Source organism: Callospermophilus lateralis, chromosome 8 (assembly GCF_048772815.1).
Source record: "Callospermophilus lateralis isolate mCalLat2 chromosome 8, mCalLat2.hap1, whole genome shotgun sequence".
NCBI classification, from domain to species: domain Eukaryota; kingdom Metazoa; phylum Chordata; class Mammalia; order Rodentia; family Sciuridae; genus Callospermophilus; species Callospermophilus lateralis.
The window spans coordinates 85783655-85806522 of NC_135312.1; the positions used below are offsets into that span (position 1 = coordinate 85783655).

The 22868-nt window shown below is 38.7% G+C and overlaps 1 non-coding gene across 1 annotated transcript; it reads right to left on the reverse strand.

The window, feature by feature from the left end:
* Window positions 1-1806: 1806 nt before the first annotated feature.
* On the reverse strand, window positions 1807-1909 carry LOC143406640 (U6 spliceosomal RNA). The gene has a single exon (XR_013092273.1). It is a non-coding gene; the product is annotated as a U6 spliceosomal RNA (small nuclear RNA).
* Window positions 1910-22868: the final 20959 nt, after the last annotated feature.

A 22868-nucleotide genomic window follows, 5' to 3' on the forward strand; every position in this document is an offset into this window, starting at 1 on the left:
ACTAACACACCAGGTGACATGATACCTCCAATGAGTAAGATTCCAAAATGAGGAAGCCAAGTTCTATTACACAGTCCAAGTATAGTGGAGGTAAGAATTCTACCCACAACACTTGAATTAATAAAAACTGGAGGATTCTACCAGGGGTGGTGATACACACCTGTAACCCCAGCTACTCCTAAGGCTGAGGCAGGAAGATTGCAAGTTCAAGGCCAGCCTGGGATACTTAGTAACACCCTGTCTCCAAATAAATAAATAAATAGAGCTGGGATGCAGTTTGCCGGTAGGGGGGTTCCTGGGTTCAATCCCTAGTACCGCATGAATAAATAAATAAATAAATAAATAAATAAATAAAATGAAACATTCTTTATATTTCTGTAACTGACCTTGATCTTAGGTCACATGCCACTGAAAGTAGTAAGAAAAACAAATTCTTAAACTTCTTTTTTTTCCTATAATCTTACATTTTATATTTTATTAGTTCTTTTTAGTTATATATGACACAAGAATCCATTTTAATATAGTTATATAAGCTTGGAATATATCTTAATCTAATTAGGACCCCTGTCTTGGGAATGTATACAACAGTGGGATTCACTGTGGCATATTTCTATTATGTACAAAGGAAAATCATGTCAGATTCATCCATTGTGTTTCCTGTTCTTATCTTCTCTCCCTTCCTTTCATTCCTCTTTGTCTAATCTACTCAGCTTCTATTCTTCTACTTGACCTTTGACTTTGGGGACTGGTCAAAGGTCAGGATCTAGTCCCTAGATCCACCCATCCATTTACTAGCAAATATAAAATCATTATTCTTTATCACTGATTAATACTCCATGGTGTATATGTATAACACGTTTTTTATCCATTTATCTGTTGAAGGGCACCTAGGTTGGCTCCATTGCTTAACTATTGTGAATTGAGCTGCTATAAACATTGTTGTGGCCATGTCACTATAGTATGTCGATTTTAAGTCCTTTGGGTCTATGCCAAGGAGTGGGATAGCTGGGTCAAATGGTATTTCCATTTCTAGTTTTTTTGAGGAATCACCATTCTGCTTTCCAGAGTAGTTGCACCAATTTTCAGTCCACCAGCAATGTATGAGTGTACCCTTTTCCACACATCCTTGCCAACATTTATTGTTACTTGTATTCTTGATAATTGCCATTTTGATTGGAGTGAGATGGAATCTCAGGGTAGTTTTAATTTGCATTTCTCTAATTGCTAGGGATGATGAACATTTTTTCATATATTTGTTGACCATTCATATTTCTTCTTTGGAAAAGTGTCTGTTTCAGTTTCTTTGTCCATTATTGATTGGGTTATTTTGGTTTTTAGTGTTTTTTGAGTTCTTTATATATCCTAGAAACTAACAAGCTATCTGAGGTGCAGCTGGCAAAGATTTTCTCTCATTCTAAAAGTTCTCTTTTCATGCTCTTGATGGTTTCTTTCGTTGTGAAGAAGCTTTTTTGTTTGATGCCATTTTTCGATCCCATTTATTGATTGTAGATTTTGCTTCTTGTACTTAGGAGTCTTGTTGAGGAAGCTGGTTCCCAAGATGACATGATAGAGAACTGGGCCTACTTGTTCTTCTAGTAGGCTCAGAGTCTCTGGCTAACATCTAGGTCCTTGATCCACTTTGAGTTGAGTTTTGTGCAGGGTGAGAGGGGTTAAATTTCATTCTGCTACCTATGGATTTCCAGTTTTCCCAGCACCATTTGTTGAAGAGGCTCTCTTTTCTCCAACGTATGTTCATGATTACTTTGGATGAAATAACTGTATTAAGGTGGGTTTGCCTCTGTGTCTAAAAGTATGGAGCACTTCACGAATTTGTGTGTCATCCTTACACAGTGGCCTTGCTTATCTTCTCTCGTTCCAATTTTAGTATATGTGCTACCAAAGTGAGCAAACTTAATCCTCTTAATTAAAATAAGTTCAGTGTCTCTCAGAATAAAACACAACTTTCATTTTTTTTTGAAAGGGGAGAGAGAGAGAGAGAGAGAGAGAGAGAGAGAGAGAATCTTTTTTGTAGATGGACACAACACAATGCCTTTATTTTTATGTGGTGCTGAGAATCGAACCCGGGTCCCACCCGTGCTAGGCGAGTGCTCTACCACTGAGCCACAATCCCAGCCCACAACTTTCATTCTTGTAAGTTAATTTCCCTTTGGATAAATATTCAGTCAAGTTCAATGGTCATTTGTCTGCTTTCAAAAGTACCCCAGTCTCTATGTCTGCTTCCTTGAGAGGGCATCTGGGCACTTTGTGGGACTTTGTCATACCAGAGCAACAGGTGGATTCAAACTCCATGCTTTGGTTGCTTTCTGGCCCTCTGATGCCACTTCAGTCATGTCCACTGTCAGAGGCACAGACAGACACCGTTGTCCTTCCTCTCACCACCATGAATACAAGTAAATTTCCCTTGAGCCCAAGAAGCTATTTCAGAAAGGGAGAGGAGAATATTTACTCAAAATGAGATTGTGTTAAAGTAGAAATCACAAAGCTATTTTTTTTTCTATTTTGCAAATGTTGGTACTATCACATATCCTTACATTGTCCTTCCTCACCTCTATCATTGACGGTGAAAGGTTTATGAGGAAATTTGACTCTGCTATGAAAAATAAAGTAATTGCCTTTAATTGCACATGAGAGCCAAACAGAATAAATGTTTACTCTCTGCTATATATAAGCAACACTGAGCCCAAAGAGAAGGCAGAAATCATAAACTGAAGAAGCAGTAGGTCAAGGTCCAGAAGAGCATATCAGTAAGATATAAGTAAGTGAAAATACAGAAAGAAAAAGAAAGCCATCTCTGCAACAGAGGCATGCTATGAAATTTCCAAGTTAAACAGTACAGAAAACGGGGAAAGCTGCTCAACTCGTGTTAGAAGGCTAAAAAAATATTAATTCTGAAATGAGTATGGAAAGCACGCGAGAAAAGGTTCCTGGTCTATTTAACTTATGAACATAGATGTGAATATTCTAAATGAAATGTGATGATCTAAGTAAATTTAATGATGTATTTTAAAAAACAAACCTATATGTAGCTTATCCTAGCAGTGTCACAATGGTGTAATATCAGAAAGACTACATCAAAAGAGAAAAGAAAAAGAAAATCTACCGACACAAAAGAATTTCATGAAGTTTTTATCTACTTATGATAAAACAATAATAGTTCTCAGTTGCTAGGAATAGAAGAGAATTTCTATCATGGGATATAGGCTTATACCAGAAAACTAAGGTCAACAGGAGAGCAGGGAGAGAAACTTTAGTCCTCTGAGGTTTGGAACAAAGCAAAGTTCCCTTTATCCCTGCTACTATTTAACCTATTTAACCTGTATTTGGATGTCCTTGCCAACAAAAATTTAAAAATAGAAGACAAGAAGCAAAAAAAAAAAAAAAAAAAAAAAAGAATTGCAAGATGTCGTGGTTTAAAATATCTCCACATAGTCTGTGAAAGTCTTTGAAAAAGTGAAGCCTGATGTTCTGTCCCTTTGAGTTTGGGCTGAACAAGTTGAGTTTGAGCTGAGCTATACTTACTGAGTTGCTTCTAACAAGTAAAATAAGGTGAAATAATGTTGATGCTGGGTCTTTTTTTTTTTTTTTTGGTATCAGGGATTGAACCCAGGGCACTAAACTGCTGAGCCACATCCCTAGCCCTTTTTTTGTTTTCTTTTGTTTTTTATTTTGAGACAGAGTCTTGCTAAGTTTCTGAGGCTGGCTTTGAACTTGCGATCTTCCTGCCTTAACCTCTGAGCCCCTGGGACTACAGGTATGTGCCACCATGCCTGGCCTCATTTCTGACACTAGTCAGATCCTGGATTCCTGACCTCAGAGACTTTATGAAAATAAATGGCTGCTATTTTTAAGCTGCTAAGTTTGGGGATCATTGGTTAGCAGCAATTGATAACAAGAGCATTGAAAAAATAAAAGATATCAAATCATCATTCATTTCTAACAATATGATCATTGACATAGAAAATCTTACACAATCATCAAACATTAAAACCAGTGAGATTTTTTGAAGATCTGTCCCAATGTGGGATCAACTTATAAAAGTCAATAGTGTTCTTCTATCTCAGCAATAACCCACTAGAAAGGAAAGTACCATTAATAGTAGTAAGAGAACTATAATACATTTATTTAAGTCAACTTTACAATTAATGTACCAGACATTTATGAAAGAACATTAAAATTCTTTTAAGAGACATAGAAGAATACTGACTAAATAGAAACATATGCCATGGTCATGGTTGTACACTTGATTTTTAAAATATTTTAATTCTTCCTCAATTAATGTATAATTTCAATACAAAGACAAGAAAAATTCCAGACAGAATTCCCACCTGCCTGGATGGCTTGCCATTGCCTATTACTGGGTCCTCCGAACACTGAATATCTTAAAATGCAATGCTTTGCCTTGATTGCTGGAATTCCTCAAGTTACCTTCACCTGGGTCAATGTCAAGGGCCCATCTCACTCCAGGGTCCAGCTTCAGCCTTACATGCTCTGGCCCAGCTTATTACTGAAAGTAATAAAGCTTCTGTTGTGAGTTGAACAATAATAAGAGAGGACCAAAGAGGAAGGGGAGAGGAGGAGGAGAGCTTTACAGAAGCAGTTATAACAAATTTGGGGTCCTGTGAAGACGGATCCCTTTGAAGACACCCACTCCAGTCAGAATGGCAGCCACCAGGGATACAAATAATAAGTATCAGAGACGATGTGAGGGAAAAGGAAAACTTTTACACTGTTGGTAGATTTGTAAATTAGTACAACCACTATGGAAATCAGTATGGAGTTACACAAAAGACTAGAAATGGAATCACCATATGACCCAGCTATACGACTCCTTGCATTAACCTTGTAGAATCAAAGTCATCACACTACAGTGGCACGTACATACCTGTGTACATAGCAGACACATTTCTGGCTGCCTCAACTCTCACGTGTCTTGGCAGAGCTGGCCAAGCAGCCCAATCAGTCCGGGGGTAGGAAGCGCATATGTGTTATGTGTACTATCACATATCCTTATATTGTCCTGCCCCACCTCTATCAAGGGTCAGTACCTGCAGGCCAAGCAGGCTAGGGGCTGCAATGCCATGGGGCCACCACAGCTTTGGAGACATTGGTTAGCAGCAATTGATAACAACAGCATTGAATACAGCTGGATCCCAAGCTACAGGGCATCCTCATCACCTGCAGCATGAAGGAGCACAAGTGTGAAGAGGAGGCCTACAGCCTGCTCAGCGAATGTGGCAACTACATGTACTACCTGAAAAGTTTACCGACGGGGATCAGCAGCCAGATCCGCAGGGATCACAGACTATGTGGAAGTGAGGGAGAAGATGATGATGTGGAAGCTACATTGAAGAAAGAAGTTGGTGACATTAAGGCTTCTACAGAGATGAGGCTAAGAAGATTCCAGGCAGTGGAGAGTGGAGCGAATAACGTAGACTTCATCAGAACACTTGGGATAGAACCCATGTTCATAGCAGCACCATTTACAAAAGGCAAACTCTGGAACTGACCTAGGTATCTGTCAGTGAATGAATGGATAAAAAATATGTGGTACGTATACTCAATGGAATTTTATTCAGCCACACACACATACACACACACACACACACACACATACACACACAAAGAATATTAGGCCATTTGCAGGAAAATGGAGGGAACTTGAGAACATTGTGTTAAGCGAAGTGAGTCAAACTCAGAAAGTAAAGGGTCATATTTTTTTCTATCATATGAGAAAGTTAGAAAGGAAAAAGGAAAATGAGTTGGTGATGGGAGAATCTCATGAAAATGAAAGGAGGATCAGTAGAATAGAGGAAAGAGACCAGGAGGGAGAGGAGGGAAAGAAAAGGGGAAATACTGGCGAACATTAACCAAAATTCATTTTGATATCATGTGCACATATGAATATGTGACAATAAATCCCACTATTATATTTAATTATAATGTACCAATAAAAATATGGGAAAAATTTAAAAAGAAGCCAAGAGACTAGATGATGGAAATTGATTATCAATTTATTCAAATAAATGGAGAATATTTACTTGCAATAATTAAATCCATTGGAAGTGAGGGCTTTTATGAAACATTTAGAAAATATATCAGAAAAAAAGATGTCAGAACTGTGTGGTTATTTTAATTAACAGATCAATACAAACAACATCTTTATCGTCCTCATGAATTATATAATCAGTTAAAAAATTTATAAACTAGATTTGGTGTGGGGGAAAAAATAAACATTAAATGGGTCTCTATTTTAAAAAAAAGGAACAAAGGATCACCTAAACAGTAATTCTTTTTCTTTATTATTAATGAAAGGCTTCAGTTGAGAAGGAACACAGTCCAGAAAGACCATCTATAGCTAGGTTTTTATAAATCCATGCACTGAGTTCTGTAGTCAAGTAATAGCTCTAAAAAATTTGAGTCAAAGCAAGGGCAAATGTTGGCCCCTCACCTAGAATCTGTCCTTCTCCCAACATATTCAGATCCTTTGGATTATTCTTCAACTCCGATGTCAATAGCTCTGGAAGGCTATTTTTACCTTTTCCTGCCACCTCAGTCTTCACTAATTGGCCTTTCTCAACTCACCCTGTATTGTTTGTTTCATAGACCCACTGTACCACCCAAATACAGTTCGTTAATTCATCAGTTTCCCCATTAGACTCTGAGCTCAGCTCTTTAAAAGTGGGAACTGTCTTTAATTTCTGTTTCCCAAAGCCCCACTCCAACATCTGAAAGTCAACAAAATCTTCCAATAATATTCACTCAATGAATGAATGAGTGAATGAATGTCATCTCTCTGTAGCAAAAGAGAATTGAATATAATTTCTACAAAAAGGTAACATGTGTACATAAGGATGATATTTCCAGAAGCTAAGGATAAAAAAGATAGCAAGAAGCCAGGAGGAAGAAAGTACCTGTTGATAAGAGGGCAGGTGAGTCTTGAGGACAGGGGGACATAAGACAACAGGGCCCAAGAAAATATACAAGGGGTATAAATGCCCAAAGAAAGAACAGAATAATAATAGAACATTTGTTGCTCACTTACTCAGGCCATTGTGCTGATTTATGTGTTCCATCCTGTTTACTCTTCATGGTGGTAGGGACCACCTGACAGATGATGTAACAATGGCACAGAGAGTTGTAGTATGAAATTTAAATTCACAAAGTTAGGAAATGGTAGAGATAAGACCCCTATTCAGATCCCAGCCTCTGAAGCTTAGAACCTGAGACAAAAAATTGAGACAATATAACCACTATGGGATGGGGAAGAAGGAAAGACTTTGGGAGGATGCTCCAGCGTACCAAATGCATTCATCAAATACAAGTAATGATGCGCAATTCCAGGCAGGATCCCCAAATGCAGAGAGCAGGAGACTGTCAGAATTTGATCTTTTATGCTCTAAGGAAGTATGGTGACAAGATAAGAAAGGATGTTTTCTATGCATTTAGGGTCTGAGAATTTCTTTGTAGGAAAAAAAAAAAAACATAAATTGTGGAAACGTGAGAAAGATAGTACAAGCTAGAAGCAAAATCCTGCAACTCTGCATGGGGTCCAAGGTTCATAAGACAAAGAACAGGTTCTCTACATGATAAAGTAGGGAAAAGAATTTAAATTCTGGGGGAGAAAATGCATGAATAAGAAGGAGAAAGTGAATAGGTAAGGATGTGGCCCTGCGGAGAGAAGACTGGAGGAAGAAAGTTACCCCCACCGAGAAAGCTGCCCAAGAGAGATGATACTAGAATAGAAATGTCCAATTGGAATTCACAGTCTTTTATTGTGGAGTTGAGTTAGAATTCGGGTTAGAGACTTATGCAATCTTCAACATGGGTAATAAAAATTTATTTTAATTTTCTAAATATGTTTGGGTTTCTTATATAAAATGTTGAAGGCTACTGGATCAGAAAACTGGTTTTACATGGAGTTATGGCAGCCTGTTTGACAAGAGGACACCTAAATCTGAACTGTATGTGTAATATATAAATACTTTAAAAACATCGCACATCAAAAACCATCACATATCAAAGGCATCACATATCAAAAGCCTGGAAAACTCAAAGCCATACCTTTTGGGTGAGAAATTGTACTACTTGGAATTCATCTTATGGAAATAATACATGGTATACATGAAGAATTTGCCTGCCATTTTTTCAATGGAGAATGAATGTGAGGAAAATGAACTGCCCAAAGTAACTGGCTAAATTAGTGATGATGAATCCTTACAAATGAAAACTATCCAAAGTTTACATGGTAAATGTACAAAAACTACATTGTAGAATTGTTCATTCGCTTGAAAATATTGAGTGACATCAGTGTTGCTAGTGTTGTTCTAGGCACGAATGGCACAGCGGAGATCAGGTCAATGTCTCCATTCTCATGCGGTTTGCGTGCTAGTGTAAGAGAGAAAAAGACTAGACAAGTAAACAAATAAACAATAGAATTTAAATAGTGATAAATATCAGACAGAGCAAAAAGGAAAGGAAGGGAAGATTGATTCAAGTATAGAAGTAATAGCCATTTTACAAGGGTGCTCAAGGGAGGTCTCCTTAACACTGTGTCCCCTTGGCAGAAGCATCCCCCCATTGGGAACCAGGATCCCTTTAGCAGAGTTGGGAGTCCAGGAGGACTTCCCAGTGGGTAATTGGGAGTGATAGTGAGTAGGACCACTCCTATTTCTACCTGTGGTTCCATGTATACCACCTATTGGAACACATCTCCACTTTCACTTTGTTGATTTGAAGTGGCTATTGCATTCTCAAAGATGGTCTCTTACCATTGCAAGAACCTCTGAGCTGCACCTTCAACCTACTGTTCCATCATTGCTCCATTTTGTTCCAAAAGGCTGGCAATTCCTGGATGGTGTTTCATGTGGGATAACCAGTGGACTCCATGAGCCTGTAAGGAAGGGTCTTGGTCTGTTCTGACACTATGTAGGATCTCGGGCAGGTGGGTCAACACTTCGTAAGTTTTTGGAGCACGGAGCTGGCTGAGGTTTTGAAGTCAGGAAAGGCAAATATGTTCACACTATGTATCTCTTCCAGTCAAGTTGACTGCTGCCCTTTCTAAGGTAAAAGGGGCCCAACATAGGCAACTTTCTGCAGGTGACTGGTGCCATATCCAGGACCCGAAATTGATCTGTTTGACATCTTGGACATTCAGCAACAACTAAACTGTTTTTAGTTAGTGAAATTGTTGAGGGATCCTATCCCTAATTCAACTCCACAAAAAAATTTCATGAATTTCAATTCACTTCAGTCCAAGTCCATAGACATTGCCATTCTCCCTGACATCTCTCTAAGGCTACTCTCTTGTCCAAGGAAATTTGCTCAGTTAATGTTCTCTCCAAAAGCCTTTTTGCCTGTTTTCATTTTTAACCTCCCTTCCTGCCTCATGAAGACTCTGTTCATGCATTCATTGTGTCAGCACCCAGGGAATGACAGGCTGGCTGTGTCAACTAGTGGTGTCAATCTGCCACTGAACCAAGTGGTTACTCTTCCATGGTTGATGCTCTCTTCAGGGCATTAATGTGTTATAGGCTATCTTCCACTTCATGTCCATTCCTATGTTGATCCATACCCTGGTCTCTTCTCTTCTAGAAATCTTTCTCCTCCTAGGACCCTGACCTGCTGGCTGAGCTTCGGCCATTGCATTGAGTCTGTGTATATTCCAACCTCAGAAATCCTCTTCCCACACAAAGTGAGTGACCAGGTATACCCAAATTGCTGCCATTTGGAGAATTTTCTACCACCCTTGCATGGAGTAACAGCTGCCATACTTCTTCAGTTTATACTTATATTCCCTACCAGGCTGATACATCCATGAGCCAAAGAGGGCTTTTTCCTCCTCTGATGGCCATAAAGTACCCCCAGGTAGTGGTATATAGTATATGAACTGAGGAAAAGGGCAGGTGCAACAGTGGTGGGTGACATGGAGACCCGGGCTACCTTGTACAGCTTACACGTGCCCTCCAATATAACTCATTCTTGATCCTGAGTATACCACTTGCATTTATGATGGTTTGTACTGGGTCCCTCCAAACTTACAACTCGGTGGTCTAAAGGATCCAACTCAAACTGATCATTTGGTGTCCTATGGTCAAGAACTTCATCTCCCTCAGGACATAAGGCTGGAGATGGTTTTTCCAAAAGGTAGACAATACTCCACTTCAGAAGACATAATCCTGCTCCAGAGACCAGAAACCTGTCATGTCACTCTTCCAATGGGACCTGTTAGAAACTTCACATGGTGTTCTTTTCCACCATGACATCACTAATACCATAGGATTTGCTGGATCATCTGGCCAAAGAGCAAAGCTTTTTGCATTGCACGTTGGACCTGATACAGAATGCTTTTCTTGATTTCTACTCAAAGCCAGTGACTTTTTGTGTCACAGAATTAGATAGATGAATCAGAACAGTACTTTCAGTGTATAAATTCTACTTCCAGAACCCAAACAGGCGTTATGTTTCTGTGTGTGTGTGTGTGTGTGTGTGTGTGTGTGTGTGGTGGGAGGGTACAGGATAAACAAACTTATCCTTTATTTGGGATTAAGGTATTTCCCCAGGCACATACCACTGGATCCTCAAAAAATTCAGTAATGTGAATGTCTCTGAATCTTTGTTATCTCTCACCCTCTGGAGGGGAGGTTTCTCACCAACAGATTAGGCACTTCTTGATCATTGATCTGATTAGATCATGCCAGTATACCCGTGTGATTTTTAGTAGAGTGTCCAGCCATTTAATACTCTTCATATATATGATATGAGAATGCTAGAGTTAATATATTCCTAGGGCAAGATCATAGTTGGAATCTGTAATCTGTTCCAAATGAATGTGAATTGTTTTTGATCCTTTCTCCTGATAGAGATGAAAAAGGATATATGTGCAAGATCAATGGTCACATATCATGGATCTGAGGTCTTATTAGTCTGCTGTGGCAAAAATACCACATGTCACATAGCAGCTGCAATGGTAGCTACTAGGAGCCAGATTTGTGAATTAAATGGGGTCCACAACCTCAGCATTCTTTACTCTTTAAGGGTGTTTAGCATGTGATATTAATTCTGATTTATTATTTTAGCTGTGAGTGGGGAGTGAGTTGCATGTTGTAGAGCTTCCACTTGGGTCTTTCCACTATGACAATTTTTATTCCAAAGGAGAGTGGATAATATGGAGATTGTGCCAAAAGCAAAGCATGTCTATTCACATTACACATTTGGGGAGAGGGAACTGACCCCTGGATGGGTTTGTGAAGCCAGTGAACCAGCTGTGAGCCAGACTTTGGCCAGGATTCTATTTACTTGGCTCACATGATGACACTTCAGGTCTCCAGGTGTCAATGTTAACTTCAAAACTGTATTTGGGTATTCCTCTTTCCAACAGTATATGGCTGCCCAAGTAAATGGCCATTGGTCTCTTTGGGGAACGACTGGGGAACAATTACCATGTATACTTGTCATGGTATTGTAAAATCCTTCATCCTTTAATCAGGGATTTCTGAAAATATAAAAATTTTTCTGGGCCTGACAATAAGCAAGAAAGTGTGACTTTTTATTAAGGTGATTTCCCTTGGTGTCCTAATTATTCACCTTTGATTTTGTTTGATAGAATAGGTAGAATAGCACCCCCATTGACTGCCCATATATTCTTCCCCTAGGATTGCTATGTTCTTCTAACCAAGTACATAACTTTCTGTGGAGTAGGCCCAGAACTGCACTTTGGCCTTATTCAACACAATAATGGTATTCAGGTGGCTTCTGATGGTCAGCTGCTACCACTTAACCTCTAATTTTTGAGATTCTATTATCTCCATTGCTACTGGTAAGGTCAGTTTAATGTTCTCTACCATGAGCCCTCACCAAGAGGGGAGAGCCATCGATGAACTTCTTGGTGGTCATGGTGATCCCCTACCCACACACTCCTTATTGCTTTGGTAAATGAATCTTCTGAACCTTTCCATGGAATATAGTCATCTAGAGGATTTTGCAGCCTTACGCAGTAGATACACAGTAACATGCTCACTTCTCGGAATCTTTATCTCTCCTTCTACCATCTGCCATTTGTCTCACTCAGTGTGGGCCATCTTTCACCACGATTCTAGGAGGCTCCCAATAGCATATTTGCACCATTGTTCAATCAATGTCCTTTTCAGAGTGTTAAATCCTATATCACACAAAATACTCCCACATCAATAAACTTGGCTATGGGGGCTGTGGTTGTGGCTCAGTGGTACAGTGCTTGCCTAGCACATGTGAGGCACTGCGTTTGATCCTCAGCACCACATGAAAAATAAACAAATAAAATAAAGGTATTGTGTCCACCTATAACTAGAAATATTTTTTTAAAAATAAACTTGGCTGTTATCCAATTTTATGTTTAATTTGTCCATCCAGCCCCCAAACAACCCAGCATTCTCAGAAGGCATTTTCTTGTGTATTCCCCCCATCTTCTGCTGGGACAAGTTAGATACATCCTATACCTCTTGGGGTCCAGTCCTTTTCCTTCCTTATAAGATCCACCGTGTTCCTTTCCAGATTATGTTGTGACTTAGCCCTAGTTGTCCTGGTGTTGAGGAAGTGGTGTGGATCTGAAGGAAGGAACATGCTTTCTTGCAGGAAAGAGGTCTCTGCAGCAACTTCAAGCAGGAGGACTATGTCCCCTTTGAATAGTGCACCACTTCTACTAGTTCAAAGGGTCCAGAGGAATCTGATAGCCAAGGCTTTGGGGTTTACTAACACAGAGGTCCATAACTCGTGCACCAAGGTCCCAGCCTTTCCTAGTCTGTCTGCTTAGGTGGAAAATCAAACCTTTTTTGTAGCTCTGTATTTTTATGATGAAATACTGGCCTCTGGCCATAGATGACAAGAAATCTTTATACATTATCAAGGAAGCCCTCTGGCTATCACTCTTAGCATTTAATTGTCAAATAATCATTTTCAGTCTTTTATTATCTCCCTCCCTGCAAATGTCAATTGAGTTTAGCAACAGCTATTCTATTCCTCTGGCCTTGTGTTATTTCTCCCATACTTTTAAACAGCTGATATGTCTCAGTAGCTGGGTGTTTTCTTCTACTAGTATTCCACTCCCCCTCACCATTCAGCAAAAGCTTAACAATGCTCTTCTTCCTTCAGCCAGGAGTTTGCCTGTGCTCCACCCATCACTACAAAGAGGGTCCTTGCAACCAAACGGTGCGCAAGTGAATCCATTTGCAGCTTCTATATTAACAACTGCTTTTTCAAATCACTCACAATTCCAATTATTAGAGCTTGGGTTCCTCAAAGAGCAAATTCAGAGAGAGAGAGAGAGAGAGAGAGAGAGAGAGAGAGAGAGAGAGAAGCTTACAAGTGGTTGATAAGGGAATATTCTGGAGACCAAGTCTCTGAAAGGAAAGTAATGGGTTAGACTGGGCCGGGCAGTGTGGAGAAGCAGGGCTGTGAAACAACAGGGAGTTCTGAAGCTGGAGTAGCCCTGAAGAATTGTCTGAAATCAGGGCAAGGGACATGGCCTTGGCATCCCTGCATTTCCACTCTTTAGAAGCCAGCAAATGATGGATATGGGTTTGCCCTTGGGCAAGGCAAATATGCACCTTTTCCCAACAGTTCTGAGGGGAGCTGAAGATGGAGGTTTGTCTGCCAAGAGCAGACAGCTGGGTAAATAAATCTTCTAGTTCTGAAGAAGGATCTGGGCAGTACATCATAGCATCTGCTACAAGTACTTTGGTTAAACCAGAAAGATATTCAAAACAGACTAATAATTAAAAAAAATGGATATAAAAGGATTTGTATATATGATCCCTTTGGGAAGAGCAGAAAGTACAGTGATTTCCCATATCCTCCCCACCTCAATGCATGCATGACCTCCCCCATGACCAACATCCCCCACCAGAGGAATACATTTGTCACAGTTGATGAACCTAGGTTGACACAGCAGCTGATGTGTTTTTCTTCTTGTGTGCCTACATGTTCTAATATTCCTTCAATTAATTACTTCTTGGTAAGAGGATACTTTTTAACTTAAACATTTTGTGAGGCTAACATTGGATATACAAGAAATAGAAATAAAATACTTTTAATTTCCCATTATTATTCTAAGCTATTTAATTGAAAAGACTTAAATCATAACCTTTATTGATTTAAGTCGGTAACATTTTTAAAGTGAGTAAAGAGAATATATTGGAGTTTTTAATTAGTAAAAATATTCATTCTGCTTAGTTCTTCTAAAATTAAAAGTTAGATTGCCACCATATTGTAGCTTTCATTTGGGCACCCCCCAAATTCCTAATATGTAGTTTTTATAAGTTCTGTTTAATAGATGAACAAAATAACAGGATCCAGCCAAATTCCCACAAATAACTGGCAGAAAACACACTCTGGGCTTCTGAGTTGGAGCTCTATTTTCTAATTATTCAGCTATTCTTTTTCCAAGCAAAGTTTAGGTCAAGGGCATTCAATACCCAACTCACTTGTTCTAAAATGGCCCTCTTAATTACCAGTGCTCATTAACTTTATGTGTCATTATAAGAGCAAGGAGGTGGGGAGGGAAGTGGGAGATGTAAAGGAAACAGGAAATAATAAATTAATTTCTAACCAAGGTCAGCTGTTCCCCAGAGCACACAGCAATGGATGGTGGATTGCTCCAGGGGCTTATATTGGCAAGAAAGTTATTTTGACAAAGTTCTTAGGAAAGAGACAGAAAATTCTGTTAATGACACAACATAGTCACCAACTAAAACCTACAGTAAAAAGAGAGAGAGAGAGAATCCTGAGTTTAAATATTTTTTTTCTACAAGTCCCCTCTTCAACTTACCTATTCTTTACAGAATAAGTTGAAACTAAAGCCACTTAGAGGGGAATAGAATGAAAGGGTCTTAATAGGAATCTGAGAGAGAAGCCTTCAGACACTGAGAGATCTCCAAGCATTCTTTTGGTCTCTCAGGCAGTTTGGACAAACATTTCAATTTCTTTAAGCAACCTTTAATGTTTTTGAGTACATTACTATAGTCATCAGTTAAAAAGCAAATAAAACTAGCCTGTTTGGCACAAGCTAAATTTTGCCATACAAGCTACCTAGATGTTAAGGACAAAAGATTTCTACACAGTCAGAGGGTACAAACTCCACAGATTTTATAGAAAAGGACAGAATCGCTTTCAAAAATTAAAACTCCTTAAACAAGTGATAGAGCTTAATGTTAAGAGGTTCCTTGTGCAATGCAGAGGGAGTGGGTCTCACATGTAGGGCCTTTTTCCAAAGTTTCACCTGGGCCTATCACAGGATTAGCCAGTGCTAGCCTGCACTCTTGCAATGTCATTGTCATTAAAGAACAAAAAATTCAAAGGTGGGAGAATAATTTACCATAGGCGAAAGAGGCAGGACAACTTAAGGCTGTGAATGATATTTAAGAGGATTTTTTATTTTTTTTAAGAGAGCCACAGAGAATATTTTAATTAGGTAAATTTGAATATGATTTATCTATCAGACGACGTTATCATGACTTATTTTATGAATTGTGATAATGGTATTTTGGTTATATAGGACAATGTCTTTTCTTTTGGGGGATGTATGCTAAAAATGGAATGGGATTAAATATGATATCTGTAATTTACTTTAAAGTGATCAGAAAATAATGAAATGTTCATATATATAAAGATAAATGTTTATATACATGTACATATAAACATACATAGAATATATGCACACATACAGAAATGTCTGTGTATATATGGAAAGAGAAGAGGGCAATATAATAAATGCTAATAATTAGTGAGTGTGAGTCTTAGTAATATACTATGCTTTCAACTTTTCTATAGGCTTACTTTTTCTTTTTCCATCCATAAAAAGCTCAGAAAAATATGAAAAAGAAAATGAATGAACTCAAAGTGGAAGGAATTATGTATCAGTGGAACTGATCTATCCATCAAAAGAGCAGCTTATATGAGCTTGGCGTTTTGCAGCCCGTTCTGTGAGCTTGACATTCTTGAGCTATGGGCCAAGGGGAAAGTGCTGGCTCTGGATCCTCAGACTGGAGCCCTTTTCAAAGAATGAACATGCAAAGCAATAAATCTAATCTTCATTTCACTTTATCTAAAAACTGATCAAAAGTACTTCTTGATCTATATGAAATGCTCTCCATCAGATTTACTGTTAAAATTTCTTTTTATTTTGAAGGAATTAATAGAACTTGCTCTTCAGTTGCTTCCTTAGGTACTAGCAAGAAGACTTTGGAAATGCATGCTGCATTTAATCAGAAGCAACTGGTCATACAAATTTAAATTTGGTAGAAGGGGCACCAGTAGAGTAGAGGAAGGGGACCAAGGAGAGGGAGGAGGGGAGAGACAGGGTGGTCCCGGAGAATGAAACTGGCCAAATTATGTTATTTGCATGTACGAATATGTCATGATGAACCCCACTATTATGTATAATTATAAAGTACCAATTAAAACAAACTTAAAAGAAGGGAAAAAGTAAATTTTGAACTGTTGTGTAAATAGCCAAGATTTATTACCATAAAAATGAAAATTTCTAATTTATGATGTTACAAAAATTGGTGAATTAGGTTAAATATATGAATTTGACCTTTTTATAGGTCAAAAATCAACTGAGTACAGGTGATTTAACATGGTTCAACTATATATTTTTCTATAGACTAAACAGATTCAATTCTTTTCTTCTTTTTTTAGAGATCCAATTATAATGTGAAAAAAGGTGATTATATTGGTTCAAAAAAAATCATTCTTCCAAGAAGAGAGAGTTTAAATCATTATAAATTATCTGATAGTATAGGGAGTTGTTTATTTTTTAACAATAAAATATTTGGGGGATACATTAACCTGAAGTAAGCTCAAACAATGCCTGCTTTGGGGGCTTTTTGCGTTTACCTGCAAAAATTAGTTAAAACACACACACACACACACACACACACACACACACACACACACAGACTAACAGATTTAGTCTTTTGATTCCAGAGGAGTTAAAACCACACCCCATAATCTTAAATGCTTGATTTCATTTCATTTTTATCTATTTATTGTAATTGTGGTGAGATATGGAAAACATAAAATTTGCCATCTTAACCATTTCTGAGTGGTTTGGTAGAGTCAAGAACATTCATCTTGTTGGGCAACCATCACTTCTATCCATTTCCAGAACTCCTTTCCTCTTGTAGAACTGATACTCTGGACTCATTAAATAACAACTTCCCCTCCTCTAAGCTGCTGTCAGCCATCACTTTGTTTCTCTAAGAATTTAGGTACTCCATGTAAACCGATGCAGACAGTATCTGTCCTTTCGTGACTGGCTTATTTCACTGAGCATGATGCTCTCCAGGTTCATGCATTATAACATGTGTTGGGATTTCCCATTGAAGGCTTAACAATATTCCTTTGTATGTGTAGAACACATTCTGTTTATCCATTCATCCATCCATGGACACCTGGGTTGTGTCCACCTTTTGAATAATGCTGTATGAACGTACTTGTAGAAATATCTCTTTAAAAAAGCCTGTTTTCTGCTCTTTGGGGAAGAGGTGGGGTTTCTGGATCATATGCTAATACTATTTGTGCTTTTTGAAAGGAATAACTATAATTTTTCAGTTAAAAAAATAAAAATAAAAATAATTAAACACAGATTTCATAATTATTTCTGAGGTTGCACTACTTACATTTCTACTAATAATGTATAAGGCTTCCAATTTCTCTACATCTTTACCAACACATTATTTTCTAGTTATTTGTTTTGTTTATTTTAAAAATTTTATTTATTTATTTTAATTATTGATAGACTTTTATTTTTTATTTATATGTGGTACTGAGAATCAAACCCAGTGCCTCACACTTTCGAGGCAAGCAATCTACCACTGAGCCACAACACCAGCCCTGGTTTTGTTTATTTTTAATAATTATTTTGTTTATTTTTAATTAATTTATGATACTAGGGATTTAACCTATGAGTGCTCTGCCACTGAGATACATCCTCAGTGCTTTCTTCATTTTTATTTTGAGATAGGGTCTTGCTAAATTTCGGAGACTGGCCTCAAATTTGCTATCCTCCTGCCTTAGCCTCCTAAGTCTCTGGCATACAAGACTGTGCCTGACTTTTTTGTTTTTTGATAGCCACCATCTTAATGAATGTGAGGTGGCCAGTTATATTTTGAACAAGATTTTTAAAGCATACTATAAATGGTTACTTTACAGAATCAAAAGTATACATGTTCAAAAAGATTGTAAAAACATTGTTAATAGCCAGGTGTTGTGACTCCTGTTAATCCCAGCAACCCAGGAGGCTGAGGCAGGAAGATTGCAAGTTAGAGGCCAGTCTCAGCAATATATTGAGGACCTAAACAACTTAGTGAGGGCTTATCTCAAAATAAAAAATATAGAGGCCTGGATATGGCTCAATAGTTAAGTACCTAGGTACAAGAACAAAACAAAAACAAAACCCTGTTGATAAATAAACAAACATGCATACATAGATAGTAAAACAATAGCCATCAATCCTGAATTTAAAATTTGAGAGATAATATGCTCTGAAAATTATATTCAGCAAATTTTTTAAAAAAGTCTCTATGAAGAAAAAAATACAAACATCAAAGTTGCCCACGAATCTGTGTAAAATTGTTTCATGAGATGCAGTAGTGGTACAAAGTAGTATTTTCAAATTAATTTTTTAATCATATAATTTTAAGTATGTATGAGTACCAAATTAATAAATTTAAATCAGCTGTTGCTTATTTTATTTTTACCCCCAAAGTTTATATATTCAAATCAGCAAAAATAAAAATTTACTTAAAACTTTATATATCCTAAATTGCCAAAAAAGGAATTACTTTGTATTGGGGGCCACCGTCTACTCAAATGTATATACTGTATTATATTTAATTATTCTCAAAGAAGTTGTTGTTTTCACTCTTTGTGCAGAAACTTTCAGCTTGAGCATATTTTCTGAGTAGAAGTCAGAGACAATATGTGATAAAGATAAATTTGTAAATGTTCAAATACTTTTGTGTATGTGCATGCTGGGGATCAACCCCAGGGCCTCTGACTTGCTAGGCAATGCTTTGCCACTGAGCTACATCCTCGGCCCCCCAATACATTTTTAATGGAAAGGAACATGAGAGGGCCCCATCTCACAACCCAAAAATCAGACTATGAGAGATTTATAAAAGAATTCTTTTGAAGGCATAGGAGGTCATTATCCCAACTTTACATTATATAGAGATGACGGTGGCTCTGTATAGAAATAGGGGCAAGTTTGTGGTAGACCATTATCGCAGTCTGGGCACAACCCAGCTACTGGGCCCCAGAAAAGATCTGTTACAATCCATGTGGTTCTTCATCCCTCAAGAGCTTATTAACCACTGAAACGGCAGTAATGGTACAGACTGAGGTTTCGAGTTTTCTGCACATTGTAACAAGACCCACACAACAGGGAGAGAGCAAGGACAGTACACGTGTAGTTCCACAAACAATACAGAGCGCCTGACATATACCAGGGCTCATGGTACATGCAAAGCAACCCAAGACACTGTCAAAAAGAGAATGAGATGATGATGATGATGATGATGATGATGACGAGGATGATAGCAATGTCATTGAGCACTATGTTGCAAACACATTCCTGAGCAGTTCATGCGAATCAATTCAAGTAATTTTCACAGCAGTCTTTGCCATCAACTGCTGCCCTCAGAGGTTCTTAGAAAGATTGGCTCAGGAGGACCTCATGCTTGGTTGAAAATTGCAGCCTTGAAATTCTTAATATATTTTAAACAAGAGACCCTGCCTTTTTATTTTGCTTTGAGTCCCTCAAATTATATACTTGGTCCTGGCTCCACTTAACAGAGTAAATTTAAAATATCTGGTATGCCCAATACCCTCCACCCTCACTCTTCTTGGCTATTTTTGGAGTAGATAAAATTCTTTTAAATGCCCTGCAAAATTCCTCTTTGTTGGGCCTCAGTTCACCTCTCTGGCCTCACAATGTGCACTTCCCGTCTTGCAGTCTACATTCTGGCCATCTTATAGTTCTTAAATGTGCCACTTTCCCTCTGGCCGCAGGGCCTTGGCCAAGGCTGTTTCCTCAATATACCCCTCCCAAGCCCCATTCCCCCAAATCTGGTGACTCCTGCTTGTTCTGAGTTCAGACCTTAATTCCCTAATTCCATAACCCACCAAGCTAGAATGAGCCCTACATGATTCGTTCTCCCAGTGCTCCTTTTGCATTTACCAGAATTGGTAATTAAATCTTTGTACAATCATCTGCTTAACGTCTGTATTTCCATGTGACTCCAGGTTAAGCTGGGGCTATGAGTCTTTGGTTCACTTTCATAAATTCAAGGCCTGCACAGTGCCAGGCACCTAGCAGGCACTCAATAAATCACTGTGAAATGGAAAGATAATGATGAAGCGCAGGACAATACTGTGTGGGGACGTGTGTGCATGGTGGGGGTTGGGGGGTCTTGTAGGCTGAGGGAGAAGACTGAAAGTGGGAGGTAGACTGGGGGAAGGTAGCCTCTGGAAGGACCTCGAACAAAGCTGGATGCCCTTTGTCTGTGCCTTCAAGACTCAGATCCCCAATGTCCCCAATCTAAAAATCACCTTCTGAAGCTCCTCATCTGAACTAGACTTTGATGAGGGGAGACAATGAAGGAGCAAAATTTAATCACATCAAATCCAATTCCCTGATGGTCAACCTTGATATCTCAATAATTAGGGCAAAAATATACTGTTAGACGTTTCTAATGAGCCTGAGAGCTCCCAGTTTGCAGTGCGGTTGGCTAAGCATTTTTAAAGTTTGGGTTTTCATCTCATCTTTGCCTCCTTTATGTCGTGGTATACTTCCCTTTGGTGGTTTCATTCCCTTTGAAAGATTTGTAAAAGCATTATTTTTTTTTTCTAACTCTCTGGTGTAGCTCATATTTTCTCTTTGCTTCCTTTATCTTTTTCTTTTGCAAGCCACCGAAAGTCATGTGTGCTTCTTTGATTTCCCTCTATGTCTCCACATTCTTTTATTGTAAATTTTTTACTTGTGATCTTTGAAATATCCGCCACAAGGTCAAAGTGACTGCTACTTGTTGGTCGGTGGTGGGGGGAGAGAGTCAAGACTCCCTTGGCTGCAGGACACTCCACTTTCTTTTAACTCCCACCTCCCCACCCCCGCCCCTTCCACCATATTCCCTCAGGTCCCCAATGTTCTTTGTTTTGCTTCCAGAAAAATAGGGTAACTTTCTACTGCTTCTCTCTGTGGCAGAGACTCAGGTCATTTTCTTTTTTTTTAAAAAAAAAAGATCTCTTCTATTTACAAGAAAAAAAATTAAGACAAAGAGACGACAACTTTTCTAAGGAACTGCTCACTTGTCTAAGGGAGAATTTTATAATGGAAATTGCAGAGGCTTCATCAAGGAAGTCTTTTTCACAGACTTATCCGTCAGTTGCTGTCACTGGAATTTTCACTGAGTGTGACGAGGGAATATTCTCCTTTCTCATTCCCACCATATACCCTCCACGTCAGAATCGCCACGAATACAGGCAATGAGCCTAGCAAATTTGATTATTAATCCATATTGGTCCAAATCTTAGCTAAATGATGCTCCCAGTAACTGATGGCTTATTGTTATAATTATTAACAATGGTGTTCTCAGGAACTGATGGTTATTTGTAGAGAAAAAAAAAAAAAGAAAGTTTAATGGAAATATGCCTAATTTCAGATGGCTTTGGATCTGGATAAAGGGGTGGATTAATTGTTCTTGTGAATCCAGGAATGATGGAATGCTTCTTTTTGCTTTCTTAATTGAATAAAAAAATGAGTTTCACATCCTGATTCTTTCCAAGTATTGAGGCAGGAACACCACTTTGTCCCATTTCTCTTAATTCTCTGTCATACCTGTGTGTCTTTTTTATTGGGCTTGATTCTAATTTCCTTAGCACTTTATGCACAGGTCTTCCTGTCTAAATCCTGTTGAAATAGTCCACTAATAGGTCTTTGAATGCAACTTGAATCATTAGCTGTTTGAGCTTGGGCAAGTAACTTAACCTGTCAGAGTCTTGGTTTTCCTCAACTGTCAATGTCAACAACAATTATATCTACTTCCCAGTGGCATTTGCTGATGCATCCATGCATGCATTCATTCAACAAATAATTCTGAGGCTTCTTTTCTGTGCCAGGTGTTACTCTGAGCACTGCAGGGATGAAACAATGAATGGCACAAATTCCCCACACATGGTGGGCTACAGAGCCAATAAGCAAATAAATAGGGAAGATGTGCAGATGCATCATATCATTTGAGGAAGAACAAGGTAGGGCAGGGGAGAAAGAGAATGATGGGTGGCGCTGCAGACTGGGGTCACTGGCAGACAGATTCAGAAGTGAGAGTAGCATGAAAGTTGCTCATCAGAAAGTGCTCTCAGGATCAACCCTGGAACAGAAGGGCAGGAGAAGGGAAAAAGACTTCAGCCCTCTCCTCTTCCTGTCTCTGGGTTCATTTTGGTCCTGGGTGCATCAGGATGCCCCTGACAAGGGCCTTTGCATTAGGCCTTCTCTAGGTACACAAGTAAACAAAATGGGCCCTTTACCAAGCATTTAAAAATACCATACAAGGTTTCTGGTGGTAAGATTCTTAATGTAAAGAAAGAGACGTTTAGTTGAGGTAAAGAGAAGAACCATCAGACTGAGTGAGGGTAAGCTGGCACCTGAGACGAAGAGCCTCACTGAGTGTTGGGCCCTTGGAGTTTGGTTTACCTCATGCAACTCCAGCCAGGTCAGGGCAACTCCTTGCAAGTTATGAAGCTTAAAGAGTTTTTGTGGAATAAGAAGGCAGCAAGACAGCCCCTATGCCTTTCCTCAAGGAATACCCCCAGAT